The sequence below is a fragment of the Mandrillus leucophaeus genome, unplaced genomic scaffold (assembly GCF_000951045.1).
Source record: "Mandrillus leucophaeus isolate KB7577 unplaced genomic scaffold, Mleu.le_1.0 Scaffold114, whole genome shotgun sequence".
NCBI lineage: Eukaryota > Metazoa > Chordata > Mammalia > Primates > Cercopithecidae > Mandrillus > Mandrillus leucophaeus.
In genome coordinates this window covers 2,618,018-2,633,421 of record NW_012099654.1, presented here as the reverse complement: position 1 = coordinate 2,633,421, position 15,404 = coordinate 2,618,018, and positions in this window count along the sequence as shown.

Here is a 15,404-nt window from a genome sequence, read left to right as displayed (position 1 = left end):
TTATTTTTTATTTTGAGAAGTTCTGCCTTCATTGAAACAATAATGATCCTGAGTTAATGAGGAGGTTTTTAATTTCTACATAAATGTTTGGATTTCTCACATTCTGGAGTTTCACACATTCTTGAGTTTCATGGCAGAAACCCAGATTCAGCCAAAAACTTTATTGGCTAATATTTTAAATGGAACCATCAAACCTACCTTAGCAAATGATTTGCTTTCAGAATTACAACCTTAAATACAGCACTGTGATAATTTTTAATTTTCTAAAATATATGAGAACACACTCTTAGAAAGTTAAGGGAAATGTCAGTAAAATAAGTCAGATTCTTCCAAGTTATTTTCATTTTCCCTTCAAAGATATATCCTTTGCTGATACCATTATCTCAGGTTGTCATCAAATGGAATGACCATTCTTCTCTTTTGGCTCTAAGTAACAGTCACTCCCCATCAGTCCTCAGAGGTTTCTCTCTCTCCACTCTTTGGAATCCTTTTACCTGATTGATTTGTAGTAATATGAACAGTGATGGCATGTTGGGACAGTGAGAGTGGTCTCATACCTCCTATAACGAGAGCTGTGCTTTCATCTTTTTAAGCTAAATTTACATATGTGGATAATAATAGATTACCTTTTAGATTTTATAGCATCTAAGTTTTGTATTTTGACTTCTCCACTAAGCAAAATATACCTATAGTATATAGGGTTAAAAATGTAAATTAATATGGTTCTCATTTGCTGAGTGTTTACTTTGTTTCAGAGATTTAGGTTTACTACTCACAACCCTCTGAGGTACATGGTATGATTATTGCCATTTTACAGATTTAAAAATTGAGGCTTTGAAAAACTTGCCAAAGTCACAGAGCAGGCAAGCAACAGAGGCAAGAATTCAAGTCATATAGTCTGCTCCTACAGCCTGTACTCTTGACTATTATAGCAAGATGATTCCCATAAACTGATAGAATTATCGATGACAGTTGAATCCATTACTTTGCAGTTGTCCTAAGGATCATTCCACTAGAAAGCATGCACCATCTGACCTTGACGTGGTGCCACTGAAGAGTCAAACCAAAAACCGTAGCACTTCTGTGGTATTGCAGGATTGGTGATTTTCAAATACAGATACATGAGGCTTATTAAAGCATAAATTCAGGTCAGATCACAGGAGTGCACCTAGTGAAACACTGTATGTGTTTTTGTGGTTTTAATATTTATTAAATGATGCAGCAACTGTCACTCTTCAAGTCAGTTTGATGTCTGCCTAAAATGAAAGGATGGACTTGTAAATTAATCACCCGAACTTGGATATAAATGACCATGTCTGTCAAAATCCTTGCTCCACGTCTACAGACATATTTTATTTCCAATTCATGTAGGAATTTACTTAAAACTTAGAGGATGTCTAAGACCTATTCTTGACACTTTCCTCTGTCTCATGTTGAATATGATAATGTGCACTGGGTGTGAATCTTTTAAGCTTTCTCAAGCTCCATGTGGCAAGATATGCACTTCAGAGAGGGATTAAAATCCTGGAACCTCTCCTGGTTCTGTGAACTGGCAATAGGAAGGACATTCTGGTTTCTAGGCGTAAAAGCCTGTTTTAATGATGCTGTATATGCAGAGCCTTGGGATACATATATTACAGGCATTGTAAAATAGAGATGGGATTGGAGTGGTGAGGCTCTGGGGAAAGCCTTGGAGCACAGCTGTCTTCACACAGTGACACAAAGTTAAAAGAGCACCGAAGCTCAGGCAGCATCAGTCCCTCTATCGCTTGCAGCTTTGCATGAAACTGTCATCTCTGATAGGCAAAGAGAGAAGAAGCAGAGATCATGCTCTCCTGTCCATAGAAGAGTTTTGTATCATTAGGTATAATCTCAAGTCATTAACTTAAAATACATGGCAGAAGAGCTAGGATGCACCTGTACTTACTGAAACAGTGCAGGAATAACAGCAATGGCTCATCTGAAGATTGCCTTTGAATGGCAGGTATAGTTAATTATAGTTTGAATGGCAGGCATAGTTAATAGAAAATTGTATGCAAGAAAGGAAAATAGAATTAATATGTTTGTTTAATAATGACTTGTTTAAAAGCAGTGGATCAATACCAGTCTGCTCATTTCCATGCCAATCTGCTTATTTTCCCTAATACCATTTTTTTAAAGAGATGTTTTCAGATTTCATATTCTCTCTCTCACTCTCTCTCTTTCTCTCTCCCGCTGGAGCAGGAGTAGTCATAAAATAAGAAATGTGAAGATCATTTATGGAGCACAGAGAAAGACCTATAGTTGTTTCAGGCCTTAGAGCTGGTAAGGGGAAAAAAATGCAAGTCAAACTCTTCATCGACTGTTAATTCATAATTTTTTCCGTAATGAGGTTGGAATGAGATGTGCAGAGAGGATGCAGCCTGCATAACAATAACAGGCTTTCAGGCAGAGTCCCGTCTCAGTGGTTACATTCCTTCCTTATTGAGTTTTCCCAGAGAGCTTGTACAATGAGAAGCAACATGACCAGTTGAAGAATACCATGCTTTTAATCTTGATGTCAAAATCCATTTCTAGATCCATTTATAAAGCAGCAACTCAATGGATATTTCTTAATATTTGAGTTAAGTTCAATAAGTTCCTTATGGAATAAAAATATCTATTAGTATAGCTTATCAGTAACTTAAATATGAAAAAATGATATGCTCAATTGTTACCTAGAAGGTATTTGATAAAAATCCTACGTTTCCAACTTAAAACTTTAGAAATAGGATACTTTTGTAATTTGAAAAGCTAGCTCTATTCCAACATAGCAGCTACATCCCCCTCAATGGGGAAACACTAGAAATATTTCCATTAATTTCAGAAACAAATCTAGGATGTTCATTACAAGTCATAACATTTAACCTTATAGCTGTTCCAGACAATGCAATACAAATCAAACAGAAATGACAGAAAAGGGTATTGGAATGCAGAAAAATTATTTATAGTCTAAATATATTTTTGCATAAATAAAATTGTAAATAATTTACCAAACCCAAGAAAATCTACTATTAAATAAAAATTATGAGGGGCCATTTTGTTTGGGACTGAGCTCCTACCCTGTGTTCGACAGACCAGACCAAACCAGAATGGAGTCCCTTGTGTTAGATGCCATGTAATCAGGCTGAACTTTAAAATGGGCCAGTTCTCAAACAAACAGGAGATTGACAGCAATCAATCAGAAAGGCCCAGTTTACCTGAGCTGGCACAATAAGGATGTCCTCTTTGTTTTAAGCCTATAAGGGAAGTAACTTTGTAACAACCAATCTGCTTTTTGTTCCCGGTGTTTGTTTTCTTCAGCCTTTTCTTGCCTTTATAGAAAGTCCACTTCCTCTGCTCAGTTCACTGAAACTCCTGTTTTATGGATGAGATGTTGCCTGATTCATTAATCACTATTAAAAGCCAATTAGATCTTTAAATTAAATTTGTTGAAATTTTGTTTTTTTAGCACTACCAAGAAATTACTGGAGGCTCTAGTCCATGTGTTCTGTTCCTTTCAAAGAAGAGCCTTCCCCTCACCCACAGTGGGCTGAAAGGGAGCCTCACTCAGAACAAAGAACCCATCAAAGGCAAACTTCCATATACTTCCAGCAGTGCATCTGCCAACACATTCACTGCCTTCATGCCTGCTTAATGGATGTACTACCCTTGCTCTTAGCCATAGCCTATCCCTTCGCTTGTGCACTGGCTCATATCCTCCCTCACCTAGTTAAGGACATCACTCCTGCACTTATCCTCTCCTTTCAAATTATCACATTTTCCTGCTCTGCTGGACCATTCCCATTAACATTCTAACACTGTGTGGTAGTTTCCAGCTCAAAAAGCCATTCCTGGCCTGTCATCACCCTCCAGCTACTGCTCAGTGCCTAGCACCCCTTTCCAGCAAAGCTCCTTTAAAAAGTTGTCTTTAACTACCTTTTGTACATTTTTACCTCTCATTATTTCTTGAACCATGCCTGTTAAACATTTGCCCCCTACCAGTTCACCAAAATAGCTCTTGCCAAGGTCACCAGTGACCCCCATATTGCTGCATAGCAGGGTCAATTCTCAGTCCGGTTCTTACTCCATCTATCACCAGCTTCTGACTCACCTGGCTGCTCCCTTTTTTTGAGTGATTTCTTAGGCTGTTCTACACTATTTCTCTTGGCCCTCCTTATACCTCACTAGCTGTACTTCATAGCTCTTCCTCGCTTGATATTCCTCAACTTCTTATTCTCCCAATATTGGAATGTCTCAGGGATTGGCTCCGAGACCTCTCTTTTACATACTCTCACCACATAGACAATAATGTCAAACAGTTATGTGTCCTCAAATATCTTCTCTAGTCTAATCACTCTAAAATTTATTATATTCCATCATTTCTAAGACACACTGTTTTTCATACTTTATTGCATTTGAATTTGGGCTGTGTCTTACAATTGATGCCCATCTTATAATATTTGTCATCCAGGAAGGGGTAATGAAGTAGTTGCTCTTTTCCACACCAATATATAAGTATATGTTTCCAAAAAAATATAAATATATTATTGTTTAGATTATCAATAATTCAGTTCAGTTATATGTATAGTGGCTATTACTCATGTTGGTACCACACATAACACACTGCAACTGAATGGAGAGAAATTGCCAAATACCTTGGAAGAAATGAAAGATATTTCAAGTAGAGGGTCTGACCCATTCATATGCTGTCTTCAAGAGACCTATCTCAGGGCCCGCTGTGGTGGCTCATACCTGTAATCCCACCACTTTGAGGCTTAGGACGATAGATGGCTTGAGGCTGAGGCAAGAGGATTGCTTGAGCCCGGGAGGCGGGGGTTGCAGTGGGCTGAGATCATGCCACTACACTCTAGCCTGGGCAACAAAGCAAGACCCTGTCTCAAGAAAAAAAAATAAAAATGCAATGACACACGTAGGCTCTAAATAAAGAGATAGAGGTAAATCTAACAAGCAAATGAAAAATAGGAAAAGGCAGGAGGGGTTGCAATCCTATTTTCTGACAAAACTGACTTTAAATCAACAAAGATAGAAAAGAACAGCATTACATAATGGTAAAGTGTTCAACAAGATGATCTAACTGTTCTAAATATATAGGCACCCAACACAGGTGCACCCGGATTCATAAAGCAAGTTCTTAGAGACCTGCAAAGAGGGTTAGACTCCCACATAGTAATAGTGGGAGACTTTAACACCCCATTGTCAATATTATACAGATCATTGAGACAGAAAATTAACAAAGATATTCATGACCTGAACTCAGCACTGGATCAAATGGACCTGATTCTCCACCTCAAAACAACAAAACATACATTATTCTCATAATCACATGGCACTTAGTCTAAAATCAGTCACATAATTGGAAATAAAACACTCCTCAGAAAATGCAAAAGAACTGAAATCACAGCAAACAACCTCTTGGACCACAGCACAATGAATTAGAAATCAAGACTAGGAAATTCACTTAAAACCTTACAATTACATGGGAACTGAATAACCTGATCCTGAATGACTTTTGGGTAAATAATGAAATTAAGGCAGAAATCAAGAAGTTCTTTGAAACTAATGAGAACAAAAATACAGCATACCTGCTCACAGGTCTAATAAAGAGGAGCCAGATCAAAATCTGATGCAGGTTGCAAAATTATGGGCCAGCTTAAAAAAAGAGATGTTTTGGCGAACTTTATAGGTGATGAGTGTATTTTGCATGTAAAAGGCATGTGAACAATGGTGGTTGTAGGACAGACTGTGATAGTTGCATTCATAGTCTCATTTAATAGCTTCCTTGTATCTACGCCCTGTGCCCAGTAACTGGATAGTGCCCTCCCTGCCTCTGAGATTTGCCTTATGACTTGCTTTGGTCAATAGAATGCTAGCAAATGTGACCCAAGGAGAGGACTGAAAAGCACTTGTGCTTTCAAATGCTCTCCTTCTTGCAATGGTTTGCACCCTCTAATCCTCTACTCAAGCTGTGAGTACTTTGCTGCATGTTTGTGATGGAGGGACATAAGAGACAGATGGAGGAGGGAGCTAAAATGCCTAGTTGTCTCAGCCATCTCAGCCAGCCCAGCTACCCCAGCTGAAGCTGTCTTAAGTCAGTCCATAGCCATGTGAGGGAACCATGCCACGAACAGAAGAGTGTCTGATCAAACCCCTCCTAAACTGCCCACCCATATAGAGCTAAATAAATGCAAAACGGATGGATTAAAATACTCTAATGGAAACTGCATGAACGATGCAGTAGGTATACTGTTCTTGGTTGCAGGGGTAGAATTAGGATCTGTAGACATAAGTTACCAAAAAGCAGATTTACATTCCAGTGAAGGAAAATCATCTAATAAGTTGACAGAAAGGGAATATGAAACCTTCTTTTTATAATAATAATAGTAAATAGCAAATGACAGTAATAAAAGGGCCTACTATATGCTAGGCTAGGTGCTTTGCCTCAGTTATCAAATTATCTAATATAAATCTTGCAGCAAGCCTGTGAGGTTATTACTATGCTCACTTTATAGATAAAGAAGTTAAAACTCAGAGAGGTAGTAATTTACCCACTGTATCAGTCAGGGTTCCATGAGAAGTAAGAGATCTATCTACCTATCTATCTGTCTGTCTGTCTGTCTATCTATCTATCTATCTATCTATCTATCTATCTATCTATCTATCTAGCATCTAGCATCATCATCTATCTATCTAAGGAATAAACAAGAAATTGGCTTACGTGATTATGAGGACTGGATAGGCAAGTCTGAAGCCCGTAGGGCAAACCATCAGGAAGGGCAGGCTGGAACTTTCAGACTTGAACTGAAGCTGCAATACACAAGCAAAATTTCTTACCCAGGGAAGTCTTAATTCTTCTCTGTAGGTTTTCAACTGATTGAATCAGGCCCATCAAGATTATCTAAAATAATCTCCTTTGCTTAAACTGACTATAGGTTTTAATCACATCTTTACCTTCACAGCAGCACCTCGGTTAGTGCTTGATTGCTGTCTTAGTCCATTTTCATGTTGCTATAACAGAATACTTGAGGCTGGGTGATTTATAAAGAAAAGGGGTTTATTTGGCTCATGATTCTGGTGGCGGGAATGTTCAAGAGTACACAGTTGCATCTGCTGAGGGTCTCAGGTTGTTTCAACTCATGGAGGCAAGCAGAAGAGGAGCAGCTGTGTGCAAAAAGATCACATGGGAGAGAGGAAGAGAGAAAGAAATCAGGAAGCTAGACTCGTTTTAGCAATCCGCTCTCAGCAGGATCTAACCCATTCCTTGGAGAATGAAAAAATTCACTCTCCCTAGAGGGAGGGCATTAATCTATTCATGAGGGATCTGCTCCCATGACCCAAACACCACCTACTAGGCCCCACCTCCCAACATTGCTGCCTTGGGGATCAAATTTCAACATGAGTTTTGGCACAGAGAAACCGTATCCAACCCATAGCAATTGATCAACTGGGAACTACAGTCAGGTTGACCCATAGAATCAACCATCACACCCAAAGCCAGTGCTCTCTCCAGGATATAATTTCATCCAGTGCTCTATAAGCACCTGCTCCTAAAAGTTGGATCCTCACCATTACCAGAAATATACAAACGTAAGCTGCTTAATGACTTGTCAGAAATGGGGAAAGGTGTTCTTGCTCTAGACGGAAGTTTATAGAGTCCATTCCAGGGCTGAGATTCAGTAGTCTTTTGGTTCAATGTTACTAAGATTTGCTTAGTAGAGGCTCTTAGAGAGCCCACATTGGTAGATAGAGAATACTAAAGGACAGTATGTGAAATAGTTGCATTCATAATATTTAATAAGGCTGCTTATAAACAGCTTATTGTTAGTTTTGGAAACATCTTTTCAATCTTATTTAAAATATTAATCTGAATAATCTCAGGATAATGGGCTTGTTAAGTAAATGAAAAGGACAATCAAGGGTTTGTATCTGTATTCTCACTGTTTTTTAATTGATTGTGAATAAATGTAGTGTTACAATATACACCATTTAAAGAAGTAACTAATATTTTACATACTAAAGTCAGTTGTGGTAGGCCATTATTTGGCAAAGACATCCAGGTTCTAATCCCTGAACCTGTGAATGTTACCTTGTATGGCAAAAGGACTTTGCATACATGATTAAGCTAAGGATCTTGAGATGGGGAGATAAGCCTGGATTACCCAAATGGGTCCAGTGAAATTACTTAGTGCAATCCCTGAAAGAGGGATGCAGGAGGAGTCAGAGCCAGAAGAGATGGAGACTGATGACAGAAGCAGAGAGTGAAGTGATCTGCTCTGAGGAGAGAAAGGATCTACAAGCCAACTAGTACAGGTGGCTATTAGAAGCTAGAAAAGGCAAGAAAACATTGTCCCCTCGGAGTCTCCAGAAGGAATCAGCCCTGCCAATACCTTGACATTATTAGCCCAGTGAAATTTTGGACTTCTGCCTTCCAGAACTATAAGGGAGTAAATCTGTGTTGTTTTTAAGCCACTAAGTTTGTAGTAATTTGTTACAGCAGCAATAGAAAACTAATATATCAATAGAGAAAGTTTTTGGTGGTTAATTATTCTAGGCTTAGTTATAGGACAGTCTTCAAGGGTCAGGTAACAAATACCACTGGTTGCATTCATAACCTCATTCTCACTAGCCGGACATGGCCTTTGTTGGGATACATGTCTCCATGAGTCTCTTGCATTTCTTTATGTCTTGTGTCTGTTTGTTCTGGATTATCTTTTCAAGAATGTTTGTATAGTCAAGAGCCTTCGCAGATAGAGATACTGTCTCCCTCTGAGGCAGAGGCCAGATGCATTTGCTGGCCAGAGTATCCTGCTGTCCAGGATAATAAAGATAATGTTTTCCTCTGGAGCATGGGTTAGGCATGTTTGCTGGCAATGCTTTTAAAAGATAGGGGCTTACGAAATTTAGCATTTCTCATTTGGGACACAAACCCATCATGCTCTCAAGTATCAACCTGGACCTGCCTCTACATTGTGTCCATGGGATTTTGGGGGAGAAGGACAAGGAGAATCAATGCAAAATGAAGCTCACACTGCTCACTGCATTCTAAGTTATAAAGTCCACTGTTTCTGCACCAGGAGTCTTATGCCTTCTGCCAGTGTCCAACAACCAGCAGCAGGTGAATTTGTTAGTTTGCAAGTAAGGTAAAATCTGACCCTTAACAGTTTTTGATGCACTGCCAGCTGGGGGTAGCTGTGTAACATAGTATTGGCTTGTGAAACGTATACAGAAGTCTGATGAGGGTACAACTGAAGGTACTTTCTTGATTGTTCCATCAATTTCCCCCTTCCTTTGACCTGTAACTCAGACAGGATGAAGGTACAACATCTGTCTTGCAACCCTGAGGCCAGATGCCAAAATGCTAAAGATGATAGAGCAGAGAGTTGGAAAGTACCTGGATGCCTGATGGCATCTTTGAGCAGGAAAACCAACTCTGGACCACCTACTTTCAGATTTCTTGTTATGTGAAGAAGATGAAACTCCTGTTTGTTCACTGTAATGTTGAGTAGATATTGTTACTCATAGCTGAAGGCATTTCAGATCAAAAGTGAAAACAAAGATTTAGTTCTAAATCTCTGCTGTGTTCATTTCTCTCATAAAATAAAAGTAGTTTTGTTGTTTTAAATGATAAAACAAGTGTATTCTTGAAAAACTTAAACAATATTGCAAAGCATAAAAATAAAGCAATCACTACTGCCATCTACTACCAGCAACCACCACTAATTGTCTTAGCTAATGTTTTGGTAGAATAGTCAGAGTGGGCTGGTTCTAGAGTTAGTGTTAGGGTGTTTGTGTGAGAATCTTAACCCCATCACTTATTAGCTATGACCTAAGGCAAGTTATTTAAATGTTACCTGCATTAGATTACTGATTTGTAAAATGAGTATAAAACACCTACCTTTTGAAAATTATATTATTAGTCAACATGCATAAAACATTCAGAACAGTTCTTTACACAGAGTAGGCACACATTAAATGTGGTTATTTTCATCCTCCCAGACTTTCACTGTGAGTTCATGTGCATGTATGTGTGCACACACACACATATACATTTAAGATAGGACATTACTGTATATGTCATATTGTCTTTTTTTTCTATTTAACATTATTTCAGAGGCATGTTTTCATGCCAATAAATATAACAAACATTGCCACTTCTAGTGACTGTCAGGTATTTCAGTGTGTAAATGCACATTGCTTTACTTTACCAGTCTCTGATGATCAATGAGGCTTTATAAAGTTTCCCTCTACTGCAAACAATGCTGTGTTGAACATATTTTTATATCACTTTTAAATACTAAATAAATAAGAACTATTTATCATAGTACTTTTTTTCTAATCATTTCCCAGAAATATAAATGATTAGGACCTCAGCTGACCTGGAGGGAAATCTGAACTGTCAAGTGTTGAAGTCAGTTAAAGCAAAATGAGCCCAAATGAAAGTAACAGTCGTGCCTGTCATCACTTTCTTTGATAGTATAAGTAAAAGGCTGGAACTGGAGAAAGCCACTGCCTCTCCCATTCTATTTTTCCCCATAGAACAGCAGAGAGGTCAAGCGTTAGGTGGATCAGTGCAGACATAAGGATGGTCTCTCTTTTGAGGAAACCCAGAACAAGAGGCCTGAAGGAAACCAGAATATGTCTTACCAAAATATGCCTCTTTGGTTATTTTGAGCTGAAGGTAATTAAGAAGCAGTGAATGGAGGAAAAGCCCTATCTATCCTATCCCCCTTTTCACTCTACAGACAGGATATAAATTCTCCTTTACTGGAGTAACTCTAGAATGTTACCAGCCCAGAGACCAGATGGTACCAGAGGAATCTGCAAACAGACTTGACTGCATTAGTTTCCTCCCATATATTTACCTTCCCACAGTTTCCCACACTTAGAAACCTACAACCACTTTCCTTTGTCTTATCATTTCTCTACAAATTTATTGTTCTTTCTTAAAGATACTACATAAGTGGAGTTCTTTTTTTGAAATTTAAACAAAAAGGGATTAATTTGTCAATATGTGGAGTTTTCCCACTTTCCAATAAACAACCATTTTTTCTTTTTCTTTTTTATTTTAAGTTCATGGGTACGTGTGCGGGAGGATGCGCAGGTCTGTTACATAAGTAAACGTGTAATGTGGTGGTTTACTGCAAAGATTATCCCATCACCTAGGTATTAAGTCCAACATCCATTAGCTATTCTTCTTGATTCTCTCCCTCGTCCCCTAGACTCTCTGACAGGCCCCATGTGTCCGTGTGTTCTCATCATTCAGCTCCCACTGATAGGTGAGAGCATGTGGTGCTTGGTTTTCTGTTCCTGTGTTACTTTGCTGAGAATAATGGCCTCTAGCTCCATTTATGTCCCTGCAAAGGACATGATCTTGTTCCTTTTTGTGGCTGCATAGTATTTCATGTTGTATATGTGCCACATTTTCTTTATCCAATCTATCACTGATGGGCATTCAGGTTGATTCCACGTCTTTGCTATCATGAATAGTGCTGCAGTGAACATACATGTGCATGTGTCTTTATAGTAGAATGATTTCTATTCCCTTGGGTATATATCCAGTAATGGGATTGCTGGGTGGAATGATATTTCTGCCTCTTGGTCTTTGAGAAATTGCCAAGCTCTCTTCCACAATGGTGAAACTAATTTACACTCCCACCTACAGTGTAAAAGCATTCCTATTTCTCCACAACCTCGCCAGCATCTGTTGTGTCTGGACTTTTAGTAATAGCCATTCTGACAGGTGTGAGATGGTATCTCTTTGTGGTTTTGATTTGCATTTCTCTAATGATCTTTGATGTTGAGCTTTTTTGTTCATATGGCTATTGGCCACATGTATGTCTTCGTTTGAGAAGTGTCTGTTTATATTCTTGGCCCAGTTTTTAATGGGGTTGTTTGCTTTTTTCCTTGTAAATTTGTTTAAATTCCTTATAGATGCTGGATATTAGGCCTTTGTCGGGTGAATAGATTGCAAACATCTTCTCTCATTCTGTAGGTTGTCCAGGTTACTATGATGATAGTTTCTTTTGCCATGCAAAAGCTCTTTCATTTAATTTAGATCTCATTTGTCAATTTTTGCTTTTGTTGCAGTTGCCTTTGGCATCTTCATCATGAAATCTTTGCCCATGCCTATGTCCTGAATGGTATTGCTTAGATTTCCTTCTAGGGTTTTTATAACTTTGGGTTGATATTTAAGTCCTTAGTTTATCTTGAGTTTGTTTTTTAATATGGTAAAAGGAAGGGGTCCAGTTTCAATCTTCTGCATCTGCCTAGCCAGTCCTCAAGAATAAGCCACCATTTTAAATTACTTTTCATTGACATTTCTCCTGCATGATGTGCACTGCATGAGTTAATAAACTCTTTGTTTTTCTCTTGTTAATCTTTCTTTCATTACAGAGTTCGGTTCCAACTAAGAATCCATGAGCATTAAGGAAAAAATTATTTTTTCTCTCTTACAGGTTTCTGCAGTTTCTACCTGGGGTTTTAGAGAGTGTGAAGGGGAAGGACTAGGAGTAGAAAAGTCCTGAGTTAAAGTGAGACCTCTACCCAATGTCTTAGACAACAAGTCCTGGGAATGAAGGTGCTAGGGCTGGAATATAAATATGTGAAGGGTATAGCTCAAGGCCAGAAGAGCTTGAGACTTTGACTGCAACTCCCTTCAGAGATTACAATGCATTGGCTGTGCACCAAGTCCAGTATGAGAAGGGCAGATTTCTCCCATGAGGACTGCCCGGTAAAGCTTTTGTAATTGCCTGTTGCCAGGCCTGAAAAATCACACACAGATTTGTAACCAGGAGCCAGCCTCCACATAAATGCTGGGCCAAAGGATATACAGGTTTTTAAGGATTTATTTTCCTGGAGAAATGTGACAATTTGCAGTCTTACCACAATATCACCAATACCAGGAATTATTGTTTTTTAAAAAAAATATTTAACAATATGTAGTTTAAAATGTTCTATCCTTGATTCAAATTCTGTTGGTTACCAGGAAAATAGAACACCTTTCTGTATTTACTGATAATAGGCACATTGTAGTATTTTACTTTTTGTTTATTGTCATTATATTTTTATGCATTTCCTATTGAGTTATTATCCCTTTTTAATTATGAGTTTTAAAAATTATATTAATCCTCTATCAGTCATATAAACAGTAAATATTTCTAGTTTTGCTTTTGTTTTTGTTTATGGTAGAGTTTTTTAATATAGAAAATTTAAATATATTTATAAGCAATTTTTTATTTTTTTCTTCATGGTTTCTGTCTTTAATGGTCTTTATTTAGAGAGTACCTATCTAACCCAAGGTTATACAATTATATACCTTGTATGATTCCAGCAGTTTCTTAGCAAGATATATATATGGATACATATATGCAAAACCATCAGATATATATATATACACACACACACAAAAAAAAAAACCATCAGTTAATCTGGAATGTATTTTTGTCAGTTTTCTAAGAACAATTCTTACTTTAGTATGAGCCAGTAATTTAGCCAACTACACCAACACCATAAGCAATACCTACTGATTGGAAATGCCAGCTTTATCATATACTAAATTTGTCTGCTTATTCTGGTGTTAGTTTCTTATCATTTTAATTATTATAGCTTTAATTTTTTTAAAAAATCTGGTATCAGTACCTGCTCCATTATTTTTGTTTTGACTTTTTTTTTTCTTGGCCTTTCTCATGCATTTATTTTTCCAGGCAAATTTTAGAATCACTTAATCTAAGTCCCTCTTTCCTGGGGCCCCCTCCATTCCACTGGGACTTCAGTTGGGTTTATGGTATATTACTAGATGTATTTCTGAAAAACTGACATGTTTATAATACTGAGCTTTCCTATCCACATCATGGTCTATATATTCAATTCATTTGGGCAAGCTTTTAATTGGATAGGGATAAAATTAAGTTTCTTAACTGAACAAGAACAAGAAGTCTCTGTCGAGATGATTTTTCCATTTACCTAAGTGGAAGCAGGATAAGCCTTTTCATATCAGGACCATAAAACCATATAAAATATGGTATACACACACTATATATGTATATCTGTATTTACATCTATATATGCAGTCCTCACTTTGCATAGTTTGGTATACATGAATTTCAACTATTGTAGTTTAGTTAATATCAGTACCCAACATGATTCAAATTTTAGTTACTACTTTGTATTAACTATGAGTAATTGCATAAAGTATAAATTTTACTGCTGTGTCTTCAGTCTACAAATCACTACATAAAATACAGATTATTAAATTGATTAGTGACCAGTCATATTTCCTCTTTCAGTATCTGTCAATGATTGGTCACTGCACATGTCATTCACAGTTTATTCACAGACAGCAAGGTGTGTAGTTATGTTGCTTCCTTGTCTCCCAGTGGTAAATCCATGTGACATTTGACAAAAATTGATCATTGACAAAAATTGGTCAATAAAGATGAAAGTGCAGCAAATAAACAAGAAGTGATAATGCTGAAAGTGAAATTTGTATTGAACATCAATGAAATTATAGAATAGTGACAGTGAGAATGTTAACACCACTGCTGTTTGAGAGATCTGCAGGCAGAGGAACAAATCAAACTTACTGACATATGTCCCAGAGGAAGTGATACTGGCAAAAAACAAAACCAAAACCTTACATTAAAGGAACTCTCAGAGATATTTCATGACATTGAAAGTACAGAGGATAAAATCTTGGGAGCTGATCAGAACTTAAAAAAGAGTATGATGAAATCATAGGCATTGAAAGGATGCCTGCTTTGTATCATAAATTATGCAACAAGAAGAAGGCAATTACCGTTCGAAGTACTTTTAAGAAATAGAATATTTTAGAGAAATAAAGTAATTTAAATCTCAATATTTCTAATATTTTAAATTATAGTATACTAAATAAATAATAATTTTACTATTTTTCATGTTTCTAAACATTTATAACCAAAAGTAAGAGAGTTTTAATGTTTCTACAAATATTTGTAACAATCACAAAACATTGTAACATTCTTCCATTGATTAATAAGATCATCTTGCATGGTTTCAGCTTGTGCAGTTATTTTTATGATCTCATGCTACCCTGCAAAGTGAGCACGGCCTGTACTCAAGGGAGCAGGGAGGCAAAGAGAGGCAAGAATGACAAGCTGAGTGAAAATCTCCAGTGCAGAGCAGCTGGCAGAAAAAGAGACCAAGCTAATGCTTTCACCTTGGTAAGAAAAATAACTCCCATGAAATGGACATTGGCCCAAGGGATGAACATATTGTTCTAGAGTTACACAAGAACACTGCACTTAAGAAGGCATGTCCCCATAATTGGTTTATTTTAATGTAATATATCCCTCTGAAGCTTTACTTGTAGGAACAGAAGGAATTTCTGGCCCTGGGTTACCTGAGTTTGC